The sequence below is a fragment of the Crotalus tigris genome, unplaced genomic scaffold (genome assembly GCF_016545835.1).
Source record: "Crotalus tigris isolate CLP2741 ecotype Arizona unplaced genomic scaffold, ASM1654583v1 scf7180000019364.2947544272:3078424, whole genome shotgun sequence".
NCBI classification, from domain to species: domain Eukaryota; kingdom Metazoa; phylum Chordata; class Lepidosauria; order Squamata; family Viperidae; genus Crotalus; species Crotalus tigris.
In genome coordinates, this window is record NW_024097500.1 from 2,954,314 (window position 1) to 2,978,202 (window position 23,889).

At 40.9% G+C, this 23,889-nt stretch overlaps 1 long non-coding RNA gene across 3 annotated transcripts in view; it reads left to right on the top strand.

Moving 5' to 3' along the window:
* The window catches only part of LOC120316405, a 162,585-nt gene that overhangs the window by 53,694 nt on the left and 85,002 nt on the right, over positions 1–23,889 (top strand). For all 3 annotated transcript variants that reach the window (XR_005558948.1, XR_005558949.1, XR_005558950.1), the window contains one exon: positions 6,545–6,697. This is a non-coding gene — a long non-coding RNA (uncharacterized LOC120316405). The remainder of the gene's footprint in view (positions 1–6,544; positions 6,698–23,889) is intronic.

Here is a 23,889-nt window from a genome sequence, read left to right on the forward strand (position 1 = left end):
GCTATTGCTATTGTTATATATCTCCTCAGTTAATGAAACATACCAGGAAAAGGTCTATAATTTGTACTATAGCCTAATCACCATATTCAAAGTTGTACTTGCCAGTAAAACTAAACGAGGAATAAGTAAAAGAAGTTCTCGACCCTGGATTATGATTGATGATCATCTGGTATCCTGCCAAATGATCAAGAATGCAACTTCTAGAAGTCCTAACTAGTGTGGCCAAAAAAAAGGGGGTAAAAATTGAATCCCAACCATCTTGAACTTTGCAATTGTTGAATCTTCTTGGTCTGCTGGGCAATTCGACTTGCAACGTATACTGGCGATACAATTATACACCTACCAACATGAAAATGGTATGCATCATTAAGCTCCAGAATTGAAATATTTTCCTCTTATTGAAGTAACAAAGCTCAGATTTACTGGCTTCTTAAGAGGATCAACACATCCTGCTTCTTAGCTTTTCAGCTGATAGATCTTGTTTTAGTTTAGTTTGTCTCTCTCTCACTTTCCGTTTTTGGACAGGTATAGACCATCCTGAAAAAGGAATGTAACAAATAGATTTTTAGTAGCCGGGACACAAACCACACGCAATTGTACAGGGAATGTTTCCTCTCCTTTAAAGAGAGAGAGGAGAGCTTTTAGCTTGAAGGATGAAATTATATCTCAAACCTGGTAGACTGGGGACTTCAAAAGCATTTTTCTCTACTTTGGGTGTCCCTAGATGAGAAGGGAGCATGCTATTTGTACCCAAACTCCGGTGCTGAAGTGGTTGTCTAATTGACCTCTTTGTAACAGGTTAAAGGTTCCGCAGTAGATAACAGCACTTCATTTTGATTAATTATGTCAGGGAATTAATGTATGATTACTAACTTTTAGCAGACCCTGCTCTTTTTGACCCCTTGCTGCTAGTTTGCGTGGCTGGTTGTAATTTTTGGCCGGTGGGTTACCAAAGGTCACAATGTGGTCAGCTTATTTTAAACAAAGAAGGGACAGCAAAGGGAGGGAATGTGTGAAAGACAGGACAGAGAGAGGGAGAAAGGATGGAGAGAGGGGCGGGGACCCTATCAGGAAAAAAAATAGACTTTTCTTCCCAGCCTGATAAAGGAGACACTCAGGGATTTTTATCAATAGATATTTATACGTATAATCTTCCCAAAAACAATTTAAACCTGAGAAAGAGTGATTGAATGATTGAATATTGCACCTATAAAGTACATTTCATCCTGAGCTTCAACAGTGGAGGAACTAGTTAAATTGAATGTAGAGATGATCAGCATTGAACCCTCTCTGTTTATGAAAGAGATGCAAAATGAGGGCCGTTTATGAGCCAGTGCAACATGATTGTTTGGGGGAAATTAATATTCTCAGTCTGTTTAGCAGAAGTTGAATGATTTAAGCAGGATTGGTTCTTTCCTTCATTTTGAGAACATGGGGGAGAGTACCTGTTATTCTCCAAGCTGTGGTTGAAGGTTAGAATAGGTTAGAATAAATCATATTTGGTTGGGTTCATGAAATGCTAAATCAAAGTCACTTTATAGCTAAGCATGTTGTGTGGACCAGTCCATGTGTAGAAAACACGTAATATGATGCTGCTGAGACTTCAACCGAATGAAGTAGATGGAGCGACTAAAAGAGACGTGCACTCTGTCCCCAAAAGTATACTTTGTACATAAAGAAGCATATTGGAAATTATATTTCTACAGAGGAACATTAATTTTAGACAGGCGTATGAGAGAAATATGTCACAAATCGGTATGTGCACGGACACACGTGTGCAGTTACACACATGACTCACATTAGAAGGAGTTGTATTTAAAAGGCACATTACAGAAAATGCATTCAAAACCATATTAGAGGAAGCTAATGCACTGTGGACTCTCTATAATTATGCTGCAAATTACTATCTTCATGAATTCCTGCTCTGATTACCTACATGCCGGGATATTGGTCTGTGTTCTTTGTATGCTTACTTATGATTATGTTTTGTTAGAACATAAAGTTACAGATGTGCTGCTGAATCATAACAGATACGATCTAATCCCATATTCTGTAACCGTTACTGGCAAACGTGACCATCTAGAAATATTATGGACACGTGCAAACTTTACACGTCATTTTCTTCAAATTGTCAAGCTTTCCATTTCCATTTAAAAGGTTAAGTGGAAAGTAGAAATTATCAACAGCAGGGGCTAACTTAGTAATATGTGTAATGGAAGAAAATTAGCCAGATTGTAATTAAAGCTTGACAGCCAGTTTGGTATAGTGTTTAAGGCATCAGGCTAAAAACTAAGAGATGGTGAGTTTCACTCCTGCCTTGGCACAAAGCAACAAGGGTTACTTTGGGCCAGTCACTTTCTTTCAGCCCCAAGGAAAGAGACAATGGCAAACCACTTTTAAATCCTTGCAACAACAACAAAAAAACCCCTGCAGGGACTGATCCAGGCAGTCTCCAAAAATTGGACATGATTGAACAGAAGGAAAAAAAAACCCTAAAGCTTAGGTTAACAATATCAACTATAAGTTATGAAACACTGATCATTTGGGTCTGAATGTAGGCAGGCAATCCTAATAGCAATAGCACTTATACTTATATACTTATATACTGCTTCACAGTGCTTTACCGCCCTCTTTAAGTGATATACAGAGTCAGCCTCTTGTCCCCCAACAATCTGGGTCCTCATTTTACCAACCTCAGAAGGATGGAAGGTTGAATCAACCTTGAGCCCATCAGGATCGAACTGCTGGTGGTAGGCAGAGTCAGCCTGCAATACTGCATTCTAACCACTGCATCACCATGGCTCTCTTATCAAATTGATAAGAGTAGACACTTAAGAATAACATGTTCATGCTGTAGGTGTTTGGTGGGCATTTTCCAGGGATGCTGAAGTTAAAGGTTTGGAGCGGTGTTATTAATTTGCACTTAGAGCAGAATTGGAGGTGAGGTGATAAGGAAGTTCCAAACAGTTGTACGTATCTCAGTATGTGCCCTAATTAAAAGGGAAAATAAAATCAGCAAGCCAGCCAATTTGATGTATGTGTGCATGTGTAAATGAGATCAAAAGTCATAGAAGTCACAGAATAATAGAGCTGGAAAGGACCATGGAGGTCTTCTAGTCCAACCTCTGGCTTGTGCAATAGACCCTATATATTTTAAATAAATGGTTGTCAAAGCTCTTAAAAACCTCCAGTGATAGAGCACCCACAACTTCTGGAAACTAGTTGTTCTGCTAATTCATTGTTCTCACTGTCAGGAAATTTCTCCTTAATTCAAAGTTTCATCTCTCTTTGAAAAGTTTTTCTGCATTGCTTCTTGTCCTGCTTTCAGGTGCTTTGGAAAATAGGTTGACTCACTCTTCTTTGAGGCAGCCCCTCAAATATTGGAAGACTGCTATCATATCATCCCTAGTCCTTCTCTTCCCTCGACTAGACAAACTCAATTCCTGCAATGGTTCATCATATGTTTTAGCCTCTGGACCTCTAATCATCTGTATTGCTCTTCTCTGCACTCTTTCTAGAGTGTTAACATTTTTTTTTTGTATTATGGTGGCCAGAACTGGACACAAGATTGCAAGTGTTGTCTTACCAGTGCAGTATAAAGCAGTATGAAGTGATTTATTTAAACACACATAGACACACAAAGAGCAAAACTTCAAACTGGTCCGGCTAACTAGGATGTTGCTGAGCCTGTTCTCATTTAATCATCAGCAAAATTGATCACATATGTTCTTCCAAGTAAAGTTTATTAGAAATAAATTGGGAGCCACATGTGAGCCCTCACTTGGCAAGGTTGAGCTAGGGCAGAAGACCCCTGAACTTTACAAATATGCAAAGCTGACATAAATAACAAATTAAACTTAGCCAGGTGTAGAGCTGCACTACATCACTTGGCAGAAAGGAAAACATTTCAGGGCGTATAGGAGTAGCTGAGGTTGGTCTGGGTGCAAAACTTGCAAGATACGACATTCGGGGGGGGGGTCTAGCAACATCTGTTTTCAAATCATATCATTCATTTAACGCCATATTTATTGCATTGCCATGGGGGTACATTAATTTAGTTTTCATAAGCAAAGTGACAACTGCGGGAATCATGGTTTGTAACTGACTTCTGATATGAGATTAAAGAGTAACCTTTGTAGAGGGTCCTGCCTTTCAAGATTAGATTCTAATTTTGTTGTTGTTCAGTTGCTAAATCCTGTTGGATTCTTCATGACCCCATGGACCATCCAACGCCTGCCTCCCCTGTCCTTCACTGTCTCCTGGAGTTTGCCCAAATTCATGTTCATTGTGTAGATGACACTCTCTAACCCTCTCATCCTCTGCCGTCCCCTTCTGCTTCTGCTTTCCATATTTCCCATGGCCAAAGTATCTAAGCTTCAGCTTCAGTATCTGTCCTTCCAAAGAACAGATCTTGTTGCTTTAATGTTGTCAGTGTGTGTCTTAGAGAAATAGTCATCTCTGGAAGCTACCTTCTGTTCTTCAGAAAAGGCTAAAACGTAGAGCCATTCAACCATATTTGTAGATATTGTCCCACACCTCTGTCTCAACGGGACAGAGGTTAATAAACAGGATGTCTTTCCCACCTAGGACAGTGTGTGTGTGTGTGTGTGTGTGTTGAAGCCCTCCTATGCAAGTTTTTTCTGTGTCCCTGGCTCACCTTTGGGGAAGCCACAAGGACAGTATATTTGACCCTTCCCTGGAAGAAGTCAAAGGCCCTGTTGTGTTTTGTGGCCTGGCCGCAAAGAAGTTAGAAGACTTGTCATGACAAATAATTAAAAGTCCCCTCGGGAAAGACTCTATCGTGGAGAGAAAACAGAGACCTGACAGTTTAGAGAGAAAAATACCGAATCCCTTGAGGGGGATAGAGAAATAGATCATGTTTCCTTGCTTGAGGTCTTAGATCTGGCAAGTGTAACTTTTCATGAAAGGTTGATAGATAGGTCAAATGGTAAATCAAGTGAGATAGAGTTAGGGCTTCTACCTATTATATTGTTAAAACACGGCTTGTGGGGGGACATTGGTTTTGAGAGGCCCAACAGTTGGACTTACCTCAAAACATTTGGAAAAGTTTGTTGGTATTATGCTAAAGATCACCCACTATGTAAGCCCTTGTTGATTTCTGTCCTTCAGCAACACGGTTTGGTAGACTATTTATCTTCACAAAATCATGTGTAACACAAAGATTGCTCTTTCCCCTTCTTCCTCTTAAGACACTGTCTCTTTAGGAAGGAATTTTTGTATTGCAAACCTTCTCATAACCTGCAGGACATTTTCCAGTTCCTCTTCCCTGATGTAGAAATCAGACATGAGAAAGAGACAAATGTAATATCAGGGCATAATTTGTGTGCATGTAGATCTACTCCCAATCCTGTTATGATCATTTGCTTCTCTTCACAAAAAGGACCACATTTCCTATAATCCACTACAAAATCCACTAGATCAGCTGTAAGAAACAAATAGAACTAGGAAACTTCTCCAAAGTTTTTGCTTGGCTGACTCATTAGTGCAACAAATAGACCTGCCCAGATTTCACCTAATCAGCCTTAATCATCTATTTTAATTGGATAGAAGTAGTTTTGGTATATGCAATGCACATCTGGGTGCCTAGAAATGACTTCTTCTTCTTCTTCTTCTTCTTCTTCTTCTTCTTCTTCTTCTTCTTCTTCTTCTTCTTCTTCTTCTTCTTCTACTTCTTCTTCTTCTTCTTCTTCTTCGTCTTCTTCTTCTTCTTCTTCTTCTTCTTCTTCTTCTTCTTCTTCTTCTTCTTCTTCTTCTTCTTCTTCTTCTTCTTCTTCTTCTTCTTCTTCTTCTTCTTCTTCGACTAGGGTGACATGATAGCAGTCTTCAAATATTTGAAGGGCTGCCATAAAAAAAAGAGGGGGTCAACCTATTCTCCAAAGCACCAGAAGTCAGGACAAGAAGCAATGGATGGAAACTTATCAAAGAAAGAACTAGGGAGAAATTTCCTGACAGAACAATTAAACAATGGAATGACTTCGTTCCATAAGTTGTGGGTGCTCCAACTCTGGAAGTTTTTAAGAAGAGATTGCACAGCCATTTGTCTGAAATGGTATAAAGTCTCCTGCTTGAGCAGGGGATCCGACTAGAAGACCTCCAAGTCCCTTCGAACACTGTTATTCTGTTATTCTGGTTCTACGACAATCTTCTATGACCTCTCAAAGTCATTCATTTATTTTTTATCCCAATTCCAATTCCCTTTACAGGTAGACCTCAACTTACAACAGTTCATTTAATGATCGCTCGGAGTTACAACAGCACTGAAAAAAGTGACTGATGACCATTTTTCACACTTAACGACCCTTGCAGCCTTCCCCAGAGTCAGGTGATCAAAATTCAGACATTTGGCAAACGACTCATATTTATGACGGTTGCAGTGGCCCGGGGTCTTGTGATCACCTTTTGCAGCCTTCTGACTAGCAAAGTCACTTAACAAATGTCTCGCTTAGCAACATAAATTTGGGGCTCAGTTGTGGTCGTTAAGTAGAGGCTTACCTATATTTATGTGTTATTTCATTCTTCCAAGGAACCGAGGCACCGCTTTGAAGATTTGTGCAGCCCTAATCACAGCTGCAGCGGAGGAAAGATCTTGAATCTCTTGGCTGCCTTAGAAAAAGCTTCTTCTTTCAGCTTTATAACCGAGAGCTGCCAAGTGCCGTTGGGATTCTTGCTTGGGAAGGTCAGTGGGGAAGTGTAATCAGTTTAGCGCTGACTGTTGTAACTTACTCGAATGAAAGATTTTTCTAAAGGTGACATTAAGATGAAATATTTAAGCTAAACTGAAAGATTTGACTGGAAATTCACAGTGTCCCTTTGAAACAGCCTGGGCTGATTTACTGATCTTCTATTTTCAATTTATGAGCTGAGACCTGTGTATACCACTGGAGGATGAGAATGGAGTAGTTGTCTTAGAGCGAGCTCATATATCCTAAAGACAGACTTTGGAAGAATTAGAAAGTATAATAAAGTGTGGGTCCCTTTAAGGCCCAGACTGGCTTACTGCCAATTTAGGACCTGGAGCATTAGATATTTTAAAAGCCCTTAAAACTGTCAGTTTGGAGAGAAATTTTGTGTGTGTTCTTCTGCGCGCATGTTTCCCTGTTATGATTTTTCTTCCTCGTTCTAGCAATGGGAAATAAAGCCAGGATTCCTTTAGTTTTAAACTGGGCTTTAGATTCAAGCTGCAAAAATCTGAAGTACACTAGATTGTAGCAAAGAGCTAGTCTTCTTTGAACCTCTGGGCTGACATCTATTTCTTGTCCGGATTTTTTTCATCCCAGATCCAATACTTCTATTTTGCTCTCCTCTCCTCTCCTATCCACTCCCCTCCCCTCTCCTCAGATGCAAGGCAAGTTATCAGCTCTGGACTGCAAAAAATATTGCATCTGGCCTGGAAAAACCACTTGATAGTTGCAGAGAGGACCTGAAAACTATAACTATATGCTACTCTCTAATGAGTCTGGCCTGGTTTTTCAGGCCAGATCTAAACAAAGAGCAGCCAATAAACTTTGTTGGCATTATTATTTTATATCACTCTACACATAAGTTGGGTGTTTACTTGTCCAGACATGTTTCACAGCTCAAGAAAATATGTCCTGGGGATTTTTAAAAAGAAGAGGGGGGGAAATCCTTTGTTTACTGTTCACTGAATTCTCACCAAGTGGAATATTGGGGAGATAATTATACTTTGCATTATATTTTCTATATGGAGGGTTTTTTTTCTTTTTTGGAAGTCATTGTAAGCCTAACTGAATTGCTTACTTCCAAGCATTAGCCCTTCCAAGCATTAGCCCTGTTGGGAACTCAATCTGGGTAGATTGCTACAACCTGGGTAAAAATATTTTGGGCAGGTGTTTTGTCTCCTCCCCCTTTTTCCTTCAGAGCAATAGGTGGAAATCCCAGCACTGGGAAAGATTAAGTGTAACTTTTAGATCTTTCTCTGAGTGCCAAAAGGAATATTACATACTTCTATCCTCTGAACATTGTCTTCCTGGAGATTAGACGATAATGCATCTGGAACAATATTAGCTCATGCAGGTCTGTGGTTTTCTTTTTTTTTCTCCTCCTTCCCCCCCCCCCCAATCTCATAATCTCTTTCTCCATCTGTGGGAACATATTTTGGAGTAAAGGGTCAGTCTTAGCCATTGCACAGAAGTGTGGTCAGATAGGATTTAGGGAGTTTTTAAACATCAGCAGGAAATGTCTTCCCTCCCTCTTTTTAGAATTTTTTTATGGTCTATTTTCTTTCTGCAACAGAATGAGTCGTCCCAGCCTAAGACAGCAAAGGCTGTTTATTTCTCCTTCAGTAATGTTTGCTCAGCAGATGTTTAACCTGGAATCTAATTCAATCCATTCATAATTCTGTTCTGGGCTAAAGGAACAAGTCTTGGGCAGGATCCCATGAATGGATCTCCCTGTGTTCCTCCAGGGATTTAAAAGTCATCACTCCCCAAATTGCTGTTTTCAAAATATTACCTAGATTCCAAAAAAACCCCAAAACCTGTCTGTCCTCTGTGGCGTGGCAATTTGCAAATAATAAAACACAAAAAACCCAACATGGGCATCCTGAGTTAATTGTGTGTCTTGGTTTCACTCTGTCACTCTCTCCAGCTCTGAGACGTGAAGAGTGAGCTGACATATGTTCACCAATGTATGTAGGCCTCCCTTCTTGTCCTTCTCACTTCCTCTATGCGTGTTTATGAATGGATGCAAGCATTGGTAGTATCTGGAAGAGATATCAGCCAATTCTTGAGCATATCAAAAAGCAGATCAAGTGAAGCAGTTGGGGATGAAGTCAGTGGGATCAACCTGCACAGAGCTCTTACCCCAGGCTGCCCAAAGATAGGGTGCAGCATACCATTTTCTGCCTAATCCTTAGAGCTTTGCAGTTGGCAATCCCAGACCACTGAGCGGTATCATCAGAACTGCACCATTTTGTCTGTTTGCCATTCTAAGTGTGTTACTTGCCATGTCTAATTGAAGGCTGAAAGAACAGATGATCCATGGTTGAGGATACCATGTTCTCCTAAACTGAATTAAGCCAATTAAATAATGTTCTCTTACCTGTGGTTGCATCTGAATAGTGGAACAGTGTAAATTCCATCACCAGTGGTAATTTTCTCCAATGTGCAATAGATTCATAAGATGAAGTGTGTGATATAAAATATTTTGGACCCCTCATCCTAGCTAAACTCACAAACTTGGGTTTATACAGCTTCTGGGAGTGGAGTTAAACCTCTTTATCCAAATCTTGTTTGGGACATCCTTGGATAGAAAAAAGTGGGATAATATAATAAGCACATTATTCCTCTCTAGAACCTTTTGATGAAGTAGAATAGAAGCCCATGTCCATTCAGATTTTGTGTAAAATAGGACAGTCCCTCTCACCATTTTTTTTAAAAAAACAATGGATAACAGTGGGGTCCTTGGTGCTCTCTGAGCTTGGTTGTTTTCTTGCAGATGTTTCATTACCCAACTAGGAATGGAAACCGAAATGGAAACTAGTTATCCAGTTTGGGTAATGAAACATCTGCAAGAAAACAACCAAGCTCAAAGAGCACCAAGGACCCCTCAAGTATGCTTATTCCTAAAAATTAGTATAATCATTTTATACCCACCTTCCATACGAATCCGAGGACATGTTGCTTCTCCATTTTTTTTTTTAATCTGAAGGGTTAAATTGGTGGAGAATTTCGGCTGAATTGCTTTTGATGAAATCAAGTGTACCACACACACACATACACACACACACTCACAACCTGCAGCAAGGCGTATCTGCTTGCCATTAAGGTTGTAGAGCTGGCATTCCTTAGGACCTGAGGGAGTTTTCCAGCCTCCACTGGAATGCAGCAAATGCCTTATAAATTAAGAGTCCCTAATGAAAATGCGCCAGTGTCCAAGTGGAGCAATCATCTGGTTAAAATCAGGCAGTAATTCCACTAATTTTACTGCCCTTCTTCCAGCCCTCAACGCCTCATTTAGGAAAAAAATGTTTATGTTCCCCTCAAAACACCTGTGTGTTTTAACTCAAGGGGTCCCTGAAGCAATTACTTCCATTTTATTTTATTTTCATTTTTTTAAGGCTCCATGTTGGGAAATGCATCAGCATCCTTTTTTTCTCTCTCTCCATAACTGAAATACATCAATGGCCTGAAATTACCCCTATTCAGGCATGTTTAACAAGGACTGATTTTCCTTTAACTCACATATTTTCTACAAGCTGGTTTCATTTCCTTCTCACAGCTGTTCTCCAGAACCCTCCGCCTCCCCATTCAACCCATATTCCAACACCAACTACCCGGGGCTCCACAACACTTTAGACAAAGATAAAATGAAATGGATAACTTATGTTCCAACATGTTGCAAACACCCAGCTTTAGCATGTTGTACAAAGCAGACCAGCACTTTACATTATTATATAGTAGACTGGCTATATGAACGCGAACAGAGGAAAATAGAATGGCACAGAATAGCATGGAGCAGAACAGAAGTATCTTCACCCAAATCAATAGTATCTGAAGAGAGAGATGTTCCAACATTGCCAAAAATCTTCATGGAACACTGAAGGAAAGCTCATTTTTCCCCTCTCCCCATGTTGGTTGAGGGAGGCAATAGAACAATGTTACCATGTCCATTTTCAATCATGTTGCCAAATAAGGAAGAGCTTCCATTCTCCCCAATCCTGCCTGTAAAGTATATTGTCTCAGTGGAGAAATTTACAGAATACTCTTCGTCCTCATTTCGTACAACTGCAGGCAGAGGAGATCTGGGAAATGGAAACTCATATTTTAGTAATGTAACTCTGTGGGATGGGATAAAAGCAATATAAGCCTCAAGGGAACCTTAATAACCCCACCCCAGTGCTAAATTTCTGTCCAGAGCCGTGGTTCTCATCCTGTGGGTCGGGACCCCATTTGGGATCGAACGACCATTTCACGGGGGTCGCCAAACAACGCAGTCTGCCATTTTTTCCCCTTTTCCTTAGCTGTGCTACTCCCTTTTATTCTATTGGCTTTTGAAAGCCAATAGAATAGACTCTCTTGAATAGAGTCTAATTCTATTGGCTTTCAAAAGCCAATAGGAATTGTCCAGGCTGTCTCTGCCCTGCTGAGCCCGCCAAAAGTCCCATTCTGCAAACGGTGCTGCACCAGTTGAGTAGTCCTCGACTTACGACCGGTTGAGTAGTCCTCGACTTACGACCGGTTGGGGGTTGCAGCATTAAAAAGGTTGAGAACCACTGGTCCAGAGCCTTCTGTGGCTCTTCTGAATGTTTCCAAGAATGGGCATTGAATCCTCTCCTCTCCTCCTCTCCTGCTCTTTTTCCTTTCCTTCCCTTTTTCTTTTCCTTCCCTTCTCTTCCCATTTCTCCCTTCCCTTTCCCGCCTTCCCTTCCCTTCCATCCCTAAAGCAATGCGTCTTCTCTTTCGCTGGGCTTCCTTTTGGGAACGAGCTCCTCCCCAATGTTTAGATGGATCCATCTTTATTGGCCTTCAATAGAGTCATGAAGACCTGACTCTTTCCTCATGCCTGGGCTCAGAATATTTGATCCAGTTGGTGAGACGAATCTGCATTATTTTCATTACATATTGCTAATATATGGATTTTGTTTGTTGATGTCAATATTATATCATTATCTTCCATTTCTACTGTGGAACACAACCCCAGAGTCAAAAATTGTGGGTGGGGGTAGCTTATGCATTTAAAAAAAACCCATAAATAAATATGGGAAAAATATGGACTTATTATTTAACTGCTAATTAAAATATAAAGCCACGCTTACACACAACCACTGCATTCTCTCATCTGTCGATGGCCAATTGTTACGATTTCCTGCCACTGTGTGGAATGTCTTGATTTATTCTTTGCTTATTGGTGTGGTAACCTTCTTTTCTCAAGGCAATAATGCCCTTGTCCAGTTTTTTTCCCCTTTACCACAATCCTGAGTAGGAGGTTGCGTTCCACAAGCTTCCATGGATGACAGGGGCATTGAACTCAGATCCCCTGTAACCCTGCTCAGGAATGTTCATTACTACAAGTTCCTTAGATAATGCATTGCTACTTACAGGAGCAATCCTGGGTTATTTACCAAAGCGCTCTTCGGCGAATGTTCCACTTTGATAATGGCGGAACAGAGCCTGTGTCTTATACCCTAATCTCTTCACAACTGCAATCCTCTAGCTTTCCTTTCTGAGACACACTTTTTAATCTTGGTGGACCATCATAATTTGATTTCTTACTGCGCACAGATGGCAATCGGGAAGAAGCTCTGTTTTCAATATCTGTTTGTTGGCATTAAGTAAACAGGAGCCTTTGAAGTCTATCTGTTTGCCTTCCGCCTGTCCATCTGTCTGTCCATCTTCTCTCCCTTACCCATATCAATGTGTCATTTGATTTTTAGAACTCAGTGTAAAACCATTGTTTCGCTCCTAGCCCAGAACTGAAAACATGGCAAGGGTAAAACAGAGGATGGAATAAGATGGAGAAGCAGCTTGCAACTTAATAAACACCTTTGCCCGAAGCTCTAAGCTTTTATTCACAAGGAGGTTTATCTTCTTTTCCACTCTCAATACCCTCACGATGGCTCTTTTACTGTGCAGTCTTAAATTACCATTGCAAAGGTTATATGTTTATTTACAAAAAGCTAGCTCTTGAATGGTGATCCTTAAGGCAGAGAGGGTGTCTCCTGCCAATAAACATCACTTGCTCTCTTAAACTCCGAGGCCAGATGAATGAGGTGATGTTTAGTGTCGGGGACATATTATACTTTATGGCTTCATTAACCACCTGACCTGTATTATGTGAACATTTCATCAAAGTGCAATGCATATTTATTCCCCGAGGTAGGCTGGGAGTTGAGGCTTGATCCTTAAAGGAAAAAGAACAGGTAATTACTTATAATTAGAGTGGTGGGGGAACTGAAGGCATTTGGGGAGGGAAAGTAATTTTCAAGGGCCTGTGATGCCACTCAGCAAGGTGGCTGCTTGGCACCACTGAATTTGCACATTGGGAAAGGCAACTGGAAGGGACGAGAAGAGATCTTGACATGGAATCTCTGTTGAAGCTTCAGGAAAACCACTGGAGCCCAGGATGTTTTGAGCAGGGAGGCTATGTAGGGGTAATTCTAGTAAGTGTGCCTAATCCAGACCAGTCAAAAGCTAGGCACAGCCTATGAAGCTTCATCATTTAAGAAAAATGTGGAGAATGTATCTGGTTATCTCCAAATTCCAGCCTGTGACTACAGGAAGTCCTTGACTTACAAGCATTCATTTAGTGACCATTTCACATTTATGATCAATGGAATAACTCCATGGTCACATGATAAAAATGTGGGTGTTTGGCAACTGGCACAACGTTTCTGCACTGTTCTATGGTCATCTGATCACCCTTTGCAACCTTCCCATCTGGCTTCCAATAAAGAAAGTCAACGGGGGAAGCCAGATTCTCTTTAAAAGTATAACCTAGGGTTCTTCAAACTTGGCTCTTTTATGACTAGTGGATTTCAACTCCCAGAATTCCTCAGCCAGCGTGCCTGGCTGAGGAATTCTGGGAGTTGAAGTGCACAAGTCATAAAAGGGCCAAATTTGAAGACCTCTGATATAACAGAATAGTCCTCCTCCTCCTCCTCCTCCTCCTCCTCCTCCTCCTCCTGTTGGAGATGACTGAGTAACTTCAACACCGTCTCACACAAACTGGCAATATAATTCCAGGGAATGACAGTGGCAGAGATCCAAATTCTATTCTTTTGAATGGAAAGTAAATGATCTACCATTTCTTAGGAAGCCCTTCCCAAATTGAACATTGCAAGCATGGAAAGGAGTGCTTTTTTTTTTTTTTTTTTTAGCTTCCAAGAAAGCTCTCAAGGTCAGTGCTCTAAGCACTAGGAACCCAGCACAAATCTAAGCCTGCGTACACAACAAGAGTGAAAATACCCTGCACAGTGTCTCTTGAAGGAGAAGGTTAATTTTCATAGACGTTGGGGTGGCTTTTTTGCAGGGCAATAAGGGTCTCTAATATCATTAAACTCAAGTGTGAGGAAAAAGACAGCAGCAAAGGCCAGTTGTGTGACCTCCTCAAATACAGTTGGCCTGGCTGTTTGCCAAAACCCAAAACACCCCCAACCTGCTAAAGCTCTTTCTTAAAACAATTGTAGTTTTTGCCTTTCATGTTTTTCAACCTTTCACCTGCCAGGTTTCTAGCCCTTCACCCTTGACCCACTGCTGTGTTTGCTTAGCATTGTGCCAATTGACTTTAGAAATGTGAAAAAGACACACTGCTGCAGACAGAGAGACACATTCTGCAAGCTTTTCCTCCTTTTTACCTTTGGTTTATTAATGTAACCCAACTGTTTAAAGATAGGCCATTTGTATGGAAATGAAGTGGAGGAAAAAAATGCATGAATTAGCAAAGGTTGTCATGGTGCAAAAATATGTGTGAGCTCCCGTGAACTCAATGCAATGGGTGTAATCCACTCTCTGACCTTCAAGTTCCATTGCTCATTGCGGGTTTCCCCAGAGAAGACCCAATGGAGACAAAATGTAGACATTGGCAAATTCTATGCATTTTTGAAGCTTCTTTGGAGATGTGCCTTATGGATCCCAAGACAAATATGACCTGCCCAGTTGGCAACACAATGTCTTCATATCACTCCCAAAGACCATCACCACTCTTAAGAACTTTGTCAACAAAAGTTCTATTGGTTGACTTGTCAACAAAAATGGGCCTTTTTTTTTTGTCCTACCAGTCTTGGAAGTGAAAGGTGAAACTGGCTAATTAAAAAATGTTTTATAGTTTTAAATTATAACGTAAATTTGTACCACAATATAAAAAGGATATTGAGATTTTTGGAAAAAGAACAACTAAGATGATTAAGGGCCTGGTGACTAAAACATATGAAGAATGGTTGCAGGACTTGGGTATGGCCAGTCTAGAGAATAGAATAGAACAGAACAGAACAGAATAGAATATTATTCTTAATTACTTTTAAATAGTAAAAAAATATTGTTTAATTGTCCTGCAGTGAGTTTTCCCATGGCGAGCTGGCCATGGCGAATTGGCAGTGTTGAATTGGCCCCAGCAAGTTGGCTGTGGTGAGTTGTCCCATTCTGATTTTGTGAGTATTATTATTCCAATGAACAGGAAGTTTCCCAAGGAATGCCTGTGTAATTTTCAGTTTAGGAGCTGTGAATGAATTAGCCTCATTGATTCAGGGAGAGCCCAGCAGACACTAATTAATTCTTCTTGTTTTTTTTTTTTTTCCCTGTTGGAGCAAATCTGTACCAGATCATTCCTATCCTACAGTACTAATAAATTACTGGAGGGTGTTGTGTTGCTCTTGTGTATGTATTTAATATTTAGCATAATATTGCATTTGGGTTATTACAGGATTTGTCATGTTGTATGTCATCGGCAGCTCTTTAATTAAAGTGATGGAATCCAGCAAATAACAGAGCTTCATCCCAATACATAGGAACCAAAACTGGATGCAGTATTCCAGACACGGGCTTACTAAGGTTTATATAGCAGTGCTAATACTTCACATGATCTTGACTCTATCCCTCCTGTGTTTATGCAATCAAGAATTTCATTAGCTTTTTTTTTGGGGGGGGCTGCTGTTACACAAATATCATTTTATTGATGGTGACTTTCCTAGAGACTTCACTGGCTATTTTTAGAGCAGCAACAATCAATTCTAGGGTCATAGAAGGGATGTGCATTTGTTAAGTATAATTTTCAACAGCCCATGCCCACTATTTTCTTTAAAATAAATATAACAGAAATTCAGGCAGTAATATCTAAGTATGGCAAAAGAGGTGCTCAAATTTCTCTCCTTTTTCATTAGGGAAAAGTTGAAAAATTGACTTCTCCACAACGCCTCTGAACATTTAACTCGTTTCTGCTACACCCCTTTATGGGCACATTTTCCTTTCATGTTCTTTTCAACTGCCTGGAAAGCGGACATTAAGACTTCTCTCTTGCTCTGGTCAGGCAGGACTTTTCAACATCTCCAATTCTCTGCTCTACCCCTCCCCACCTATCTATTGCAACCCTTCACACACTCTTTTGTTGTGGCCTTTCCCAGAAAGGAAAGTGAGTTTGAAAGTGTCAGGACAGTGTAAAATGCTGATATATAGGCCACTGTTGTTTGAAAGCCTTTGGTGAGACGAGACTCCTCCCTTCAAGTCAGGAATGATTCATCAGCTGGCCTTTAGCGAGAAAAAAGGCCCTGCCCTTGGGTTGAAGGCCTTTGACCCCTGTGAAGAGAGAGGTCAGACTCAGCCCAATGCTGGCAGCGCCACTGCTGGCTACAGATCTTGGAAACAGAATGGAGAGCTTGGCCAAAAGAATGAAGGGGGATGGTGGGAAAAGTGGGAATTTCTAAAAAGTTAAGAGTATATTTCTAAGACTCTCAGTGGATCAGCTGACAAGGGAGGTCAGAGGCCATATTTATGCTTGATTCCTTAGGCATGTTACAGTAACATCTGCTTGTTAAGGGTCCCCTGGGACTAGATGTGGTTGACCCCACAGCCAGCAAAGGAAAGGAGGGGGTGGGAGAGAGAGAGACAAATGGCCAGATTAGATGTTCATATTAACATTTTTTTTTTAAAAAAAAATCAGAGTTTAAGACTTGGTTGCCCTGGGGCTACTTTGGTAGGATCAATAGTTTGTGTTTGTGTGGGTGGGTATCACCCAATTTAGTTTTGGCACAGAGTATTTGAACTGTATCATAGCCATTATAGGCCATCCCAGTTGAAATGGCTGAGCCCTACAAGGCCACAAGGAAAGGACATTCCTATAGATATGATCTGAAAACTTGCAAAGTTCATGTGATGCCCAAATGGTTTTGTTTCTGCTCATCATCCTCAAAGGGAACCATACTTAAGTAACTCACGGGGGTCCAGAACTATTAATGTCACATGCCTCACATAATGGCATACATAATGCCACCATGTGTTCTTCTTTCTACTGTCATGAAAGAAGAAGAAAATATTATTTTTATTGGAAGAAGAAGAAGAAGAAGAAGAAGAAGAAGAAGAAGAAGAAGAAGAAGAAGAAGAAGAAGAAGAAGAAGAAGAAGAAGAAGAAGAAGAAGAAGAAGAAGAAGAAGAAGAAGAAGACTATGGGGAATATGAAAGCAATCTTCCAACACTTGGGGGGGCTATCACAGAGAAGACATGGTCAACCTATTCTCCAAAGTACCTGAGAGCAGGAGAAGAAGAAGCTTCTTGGATGAGAAGACAAACTGTTTTCAAAGGGGGGGGGACAAAGAAAGTCCCCCAAAGCATCTTTGGGACAACCGTAACCTGGATGATTGAGAATCTCCATAGAATATTTAGCATAGCAATCTGTTCACTCTACTTGCAAAAGTAAGAAAGGACCTCAATAGAATTGGGAGTTGGCGTTGTTTCAAGTTACATCAACAGTTAGGAAATGTTGGTACACAACCTTTCCCCTTTTTGATGACTTGAGGAAGGATATTTCTCCCAGGAGTTACAATGAGAGCCTTGCAAATCTATTGAAATGCTCTTAATCAGGGTCAAAACTCACAAGCCTGGGCCTGCCCTACAAGTTCAGTGGGGGAAACCACAACCAAGAGATGCCCTTCTTCTTAACTTTAAACCTCTTCCCCTCCATCCTAAGTCACACATGGAGACCTTGTATATCTCTCTGTGTGCTGGCCTACCTCTCCTTCCCTTTCATTTGGAAAGGACCTCTCATAAACATGCAGAGCAATTTTCCAGCACATTAACCCAGGATGAAGGAATCCTTGCTCTCCCTGCAAGGGGGAGGTGGACAAAAATGGAGATGCTGAGTGAGCCGAAGATGGATGAGCTGGGATATAAGGCAGGGTGGTTTTTCCACTGCCCTAGCCAATACACCTAAGACAAAAGCTTCATTGAGTAAGCTGCTTGACATCAGGCTCATAAAGTAGTAGCAGCTACAAAAGGTCTGACATTTGAAGTAGCTGTCTCTGCCCTCTCCCCATTAACAGGTCCAAACTGGGCTGGGCTTTGCCATTGTGGTCTTTTGTCATCCCTCTGAACCAGAGGTATAAATAAATAGTGTTGATTTTAATGCAGTCACACGGCTTGGTTTTCCCTGACATCCCTTTGCCCCACTGTTTGCCTCTCATGGTAACATTTGTTCTCTCCTGGCATGAATACCAATGCTAGGGGAGAAGGAGAAAGAGAAGGAGAAAGAGAAGGAGGAGAAGAAGAAGGAGAAGGAGAAAACTTCATTACAGTAGTGATGAGACTTAAAAGTCAGTTCACCTTGAAAAATGTCTGTTTATATGGTCACTGCCATGGATCTGATGCTTATGAGGATGGCACATCATCCATCCATCCATCCATCCATCCATCCATCCATCCATCCATCCAATTGAATAAGATCTCCTGGGGAAAAATACAGGACAATTTTTCTACTCAACACCATTTAAAAGTAAAGAAACTACAAGATGAGTTCCATGCCTACAATAGAAAGAGAGTAATAAGGTCACATTTCCCTTTTCTAGCTCAGTGGTAGCATTCATTCGTTAACAGCAAAGGCCAGGAGAAGACATGAAATCCAAGCAAGACAAGCAAATTATGAGTAAATGTTTAACAAAAGGACAAAAAATAGGTCATAGTCCATTATTTCTATAGTGGAGTAGACTAAAATAAAAGTAATGTCTCTTCAAGTTGAGCTGGATCTTAGGTAACCCCTGGGACATATCTGGGTAGTTTTCTTGGCAGATTTATGGAGTGGTTTTGTTTCTGATTTCTTTGGAGTGTGCGGAGATTATTTCCCAGTCTAATTAAGAAGAAACAACAAAGAGCATTGGAAAAACAATGGATCAAGAGCTAAAGGCCTTTTACTTTGTTTTAAGTTGCTCCATTTATTTGTTGACCAACATCTACCATCCCTATAGCAGAGTGAGCAGTAGAAAAGGTTGGTTGACCTAAAAGAGTGTTCATTTATGCTCCTCCTCCCAAAAGGGAGGCCATTAGGTCAGTGAAACAGCACCTTCTATAACACTCTTGATGACACATAAGCTATTTAGTCTCTCTCTCTCTCTCTCTCTCTCTCTCTCTCTCTCTCTCTCTCTCTCCCCCTACAAAATGATCAGCTGATAAAAGCATGAATTTAACTCTTCTAAAAGAAAATGGGAAAGTTTGGCTTTTCTAACCCTGAAGATTTTCTCCTATTGAAACGAAGGAGAATCTCTTCCTTGCTCTCATATTCATTTTGGAATATGGCAGGGAAATAAAAGATTACTACCACACCACATCAAAAAGAAAGAAAGAAAGAAAAAGAAAGCTAGCTCTAACACAGCATGAATGGTGGCTGTATGCACATTGCAACCTTGCAGATCACTTTCTAACCACATTTTAATAAACCACAATTAACACAAGTCACAATTAACTATCCATCCATCCATCCATCCATCCATCCATCCTGTCTGTCTGTCTGTCTGTCTGTCCGTCCATCCATCCATCCATCCATCCATCCATCCATCCATCCATCCATCCATCTATCTATCTATCTATCTATCTATCTATCTATCTATTTATGATCTGTTATCTATCTACTTATATAGCTATCTATATCTCTTTATTTCAAATAAATAATGATCTGACAGAGGCAAGAACCCCATCTGCATTTCATTCTAGCTGAACTCCTCTCTTGCCCTGTTCTAAATAGCTTATGCATGGGAATGCACTCTATCAAAGGAGAGTCATTTTCTTCCTGATTTGTGTCTATAATATGAAAACAACGTAACAGCTGCATGCTGCATTGAATAAAGAACATACACATGCATTTAAATCACTTATATCTCACTTTTTTATGATGCAATTGTGAATTATGTTCTTTTTGCATCTGTAATTAGGGGGCAGAACAGATGGCAGAGGCTTAGTTTAAAGTGATGTGTCCATTAAAATAACCTATGCTGCCAAATGATTGTTGACTATAACAAGAGTGTTCATTCAATGCAGCAGACATGCGGCAGGGCTGAAAAAACCTATTTGCAAAATAGGCCTTTGGACTTTACACAATGCTTGTTATTTATAGTAGATAGACAGACAGACAGACACAGATCTTCAACAAGAGGGGTTAGCTTCAGAACCTCAAAGCACATGTTTCACATAGTACTCTGATTTTATGTATGACCTTGCATGCAATGATAAGCAGTTGTGGCTGTAAATAATAGGTTATATTTGAGATGACAATATGGAATTCTCCTCTTTTCCCTCCCCCCACCAATGCAATCATCTGTTGTACAGAGAACAAGCCCATAATGCTTTTGGTGATCTCAGCTAATCTCCAATAGCCATTTATATGAAATATGTAACATGAAAGAATGAGCAGTCTTACTCTTTCTTTTCTCATCATTCTGTTGGTGAGTCATCATTCTGTTGGTGAGACAAAGAGTTGGTGCTGAGATGGAGGGAGGCGTTGATGATAAAAGAGAGTGAAGAGGTTTCAAACCATGTCTTAGATCAGGTGGAAGATGGTCTATAGCAGTGGTTCTCAACCTGTGGGTTGGGACCCCATTTGGGGTCGAACGACCATTTCACGGGGGTCGCCAAACAACGCAGTCTGCCATTTTTTCCCGCTTTCCTTAGCTGTGCTACTCCCTTTTATTCTATTGGCTTTTGAAAGCCAATAAACTAGACTCTCTTGAATGGAGTCTAATTCTATTGGCTTTCAAAAGCCAATAGGAATTGTCCAGGCTGTCTCTGCCCTGCTGAGCCCGCCAAAAGTCCCATTCTGCAAACGGTGCTGCACCAGTTGAGTAGTCCTCGACTTATGACCGGTTGAGTAGTCCTCGACTTACGACCGGTTGGGGATCGCGGCATTAAAAAGGTTGAGAACCACTGATCTATAGCCATTAGCCTCCCTCTCTGCTTTCCTGACATCTTCTCTTCCCATTCACACCATCTCTCAATTTTTAACCTATCTACCTACCTACCATTAGAATGCACCTCTTAAATGGCTCAATTCTTTCTGTGTAAGTAGTCCTCAGTTTTAATTCTAGGCAAAGTCTGTGAAATCTTCTCTATAAAAGTGTGTATGGGGGAGGGAGACTTCTGCTACCAGGTACTGAGTTCTTACTATATTACAGTGATCCTGTTTTTGTAAGGATGGTTCCTAAGAAATAGTTCATTTGAGATACCTTTGTTGTTGTTAATTGCGAAGTCGTGTCCAACCCATCGCGACCCCATGGACAATGTTCCGCCAGGTCTTCCTGTCCTCTACCATCTTCTGGAGTCCATTTAAGTTCACACCTACTGCTTCAGTGACTCCATCCAGCCATCTCATTCTCTGTCGTCCCCTTCTTCTCTTGCCCTCCATCTTTCCCAGCATCAGGCTCTTCTCCAGTGAGTCCTTCCTTCTCATTAGGTGGCCAAAGTATTTGAGTTTCAACTTCAGGATCTGGCCTTCTAAAGAGCAGTCGGGGTTGATCTCTTCTAGGACTGACCGGTTTGAACGCCTTGCAGTCCAAGGGACTCGCAGGAGTCTTCTCCAGCACCATAGTTCAAATGAGATACCTTGTTAAATGGCAAACATCAACTAACTGGAAGGAAGGATTGCACATTAAGACACAGGCTTTATTACAGCAGGGCACTATAAGGTCAGCTGCTGATTCACCAGGAAGGTGAACCTTGCAAAGGAAGAAGTTCTTCCTACCTTACATTTGGGACTCTTCTTATCACCAACATAGTGGTCTTGCAACATGATTTAGGAAACAGTTCAAGAAAAAGAACCTGTTGAACATCTTGGTGCAAGCATTATTGTCTCGATAGCATCGTTTAATTTCGTCTCATACACTAAAGCTTTCTGTAAGAGGCGTTCTCCAGAACATATAACAATAGGTATGCCTAGTCTAATGAAAAGAAGGACTAGCAGTGACATGATAGTTGTTTTCCGGTACTTGAGCTTCACAGAGAGGAGGGTGTGTGTGTCAACCTATTCTCCAAAGCATCTGAGGGCAGGACAAGAAGTAACAGGTGGAAGCTTATCAAAGAGAAATCCAACCTAGAACTACAAAGAGATTTCCTGATGGCGAGAATTAATCAATGGAAATTGTGGATGCTGGAGGTTTTCAAGAGACTGGACAGGTGTTTGTCAGGAATAGTATAGGATCTCCTGTCCCTTGGAGTGGGTTGGACTAGCAGACCTCCAAGGTCCTCTCCAAGCTTATGATTCTATGTTCTAACTTCTTGTATCCTCAGCACTGTGGTCTCAAAATAATTCCTAGGAGGGCTTGTTGGAGGAGAGAGGTTTGGGACATGCTTGAAGTAAATCAGGATTAAGAAGTTTTGATTATGAACGAGATGGGGAAGTAGTGTTTCAAAGTGTGTGTGTGTGTGTGTGTGTGTGTGTGTGAGAGAGAGAGAGAGAGAGAGAGAGAGAGAGAGAGAGAGAGAGAGAGAGAGAGAGAGAAGGGAGGGAGGGGAGGGAGGGAGGGAGGGAAGAAGGAAGGGAGAGAAAGTGAGAGAGTGTTCTTTATAGTTAACACCCCAGTTTTGCTCAGCAGAGGAAAACACAGATGCTCTCCCCAATTGCAGCCTTGTCAAAGCCACACCTTTATTTAATTCAGAATCATCCCACTGCGGATAGATTTCACTCTCTTAAGATGCTATCTCTCAGTGCTCACCTTGGGCAGCAATTTCGTATGAATGCATTGGTGAAGGCCTTTGGTGTGTTCCATCAGGCCACACAAGGGAGTGGGGAGTGATGAATGACATCTTTGCTTGTTTTGTTTTGTTTTAATGGAGGACCATTCGCAGGTCCTGTTGGAATAAACAGATTGGATATAATAGCATTGGTTGGGGCACAAAAAACGACTTCAGTACAAAACACTCTCCTCACCCTGAAACCTTCTGATGGGGCAGCCAACCCACAATAGCCACAAACCGTCTAATGTGTTGTGTAAAGATAGCAATAGCGGTTAATGGCATCTCTAGAATGGAGCATTATGTTGGCCTGAAGAAAAGAAAATGCAAATTGATTCAGTTTCTTTCTCTCTCCCCTTTCTCTTTATCCCCATGTAGGGGTTTAAGTGCTTATCAAGGTTAGTAGTTGGGGAAGCTCTGACATATCAGAATAATATAGTTTTATTTACATAAAAGGTCCCTTTTCCAATTTCCTCTTCACTTGGGTATTTTATTCCTCTCTCTCTTTTTTTAACCTGCTCTGGTTTGTTTTCAAGGCCAGAAAAAGTGTCAGAGTGGGGAGATTCTTCCTTATTCTCAATATTAGCAAGCTTTGGAGAAAAGATATCACACACAGTTGTTAAGTGAATCTGGTTTCCCCATTGACTTTAGAACATACAATAATAGAGTTGAAGGGGACCTTGGAGGTCTTCTAGTCCAACCCCCTGCTCAAGCAGGAGACCCTATAACATGTCAGACAAATGGCTGCCCAGTTGCTTCTTAAAAGCTTCCAGTGATGGAGCACCCACAACTTCTGGAGGCAGGTTGTTCCACTGACTAATTGTTCTCACTGTCAGGAAATTTCTCTTTAGTTCTAGGTTGCTTTTCTCACTTAATTCTGTTTCCATTTGAAACGCTGGACTACTGTGCAACTGCTCTCTTTAGTGGTATTGTGCTAAAATGTTAAGAATGATTCGTGTACATGCCAGCTATGATGAAGATGGCTGATAAACATTGTTTCATAAACTCTTATGTAGATACATTAAGTAATCAGATAAAGCGAAGCTCTACTGAAGTGTAACTAGCTAAACAGATATATCATTTTTTGTTTTTTTTAAAAGGCTCCTGTCATTTCCTGAATGTGGGGAATAATGATAAACCTTGCTTGCAGGGCAGAAAATGGAGCTTTAATCAAAGCTTCATTGATCTACAATTAATATTTCTCTGCTTTGGC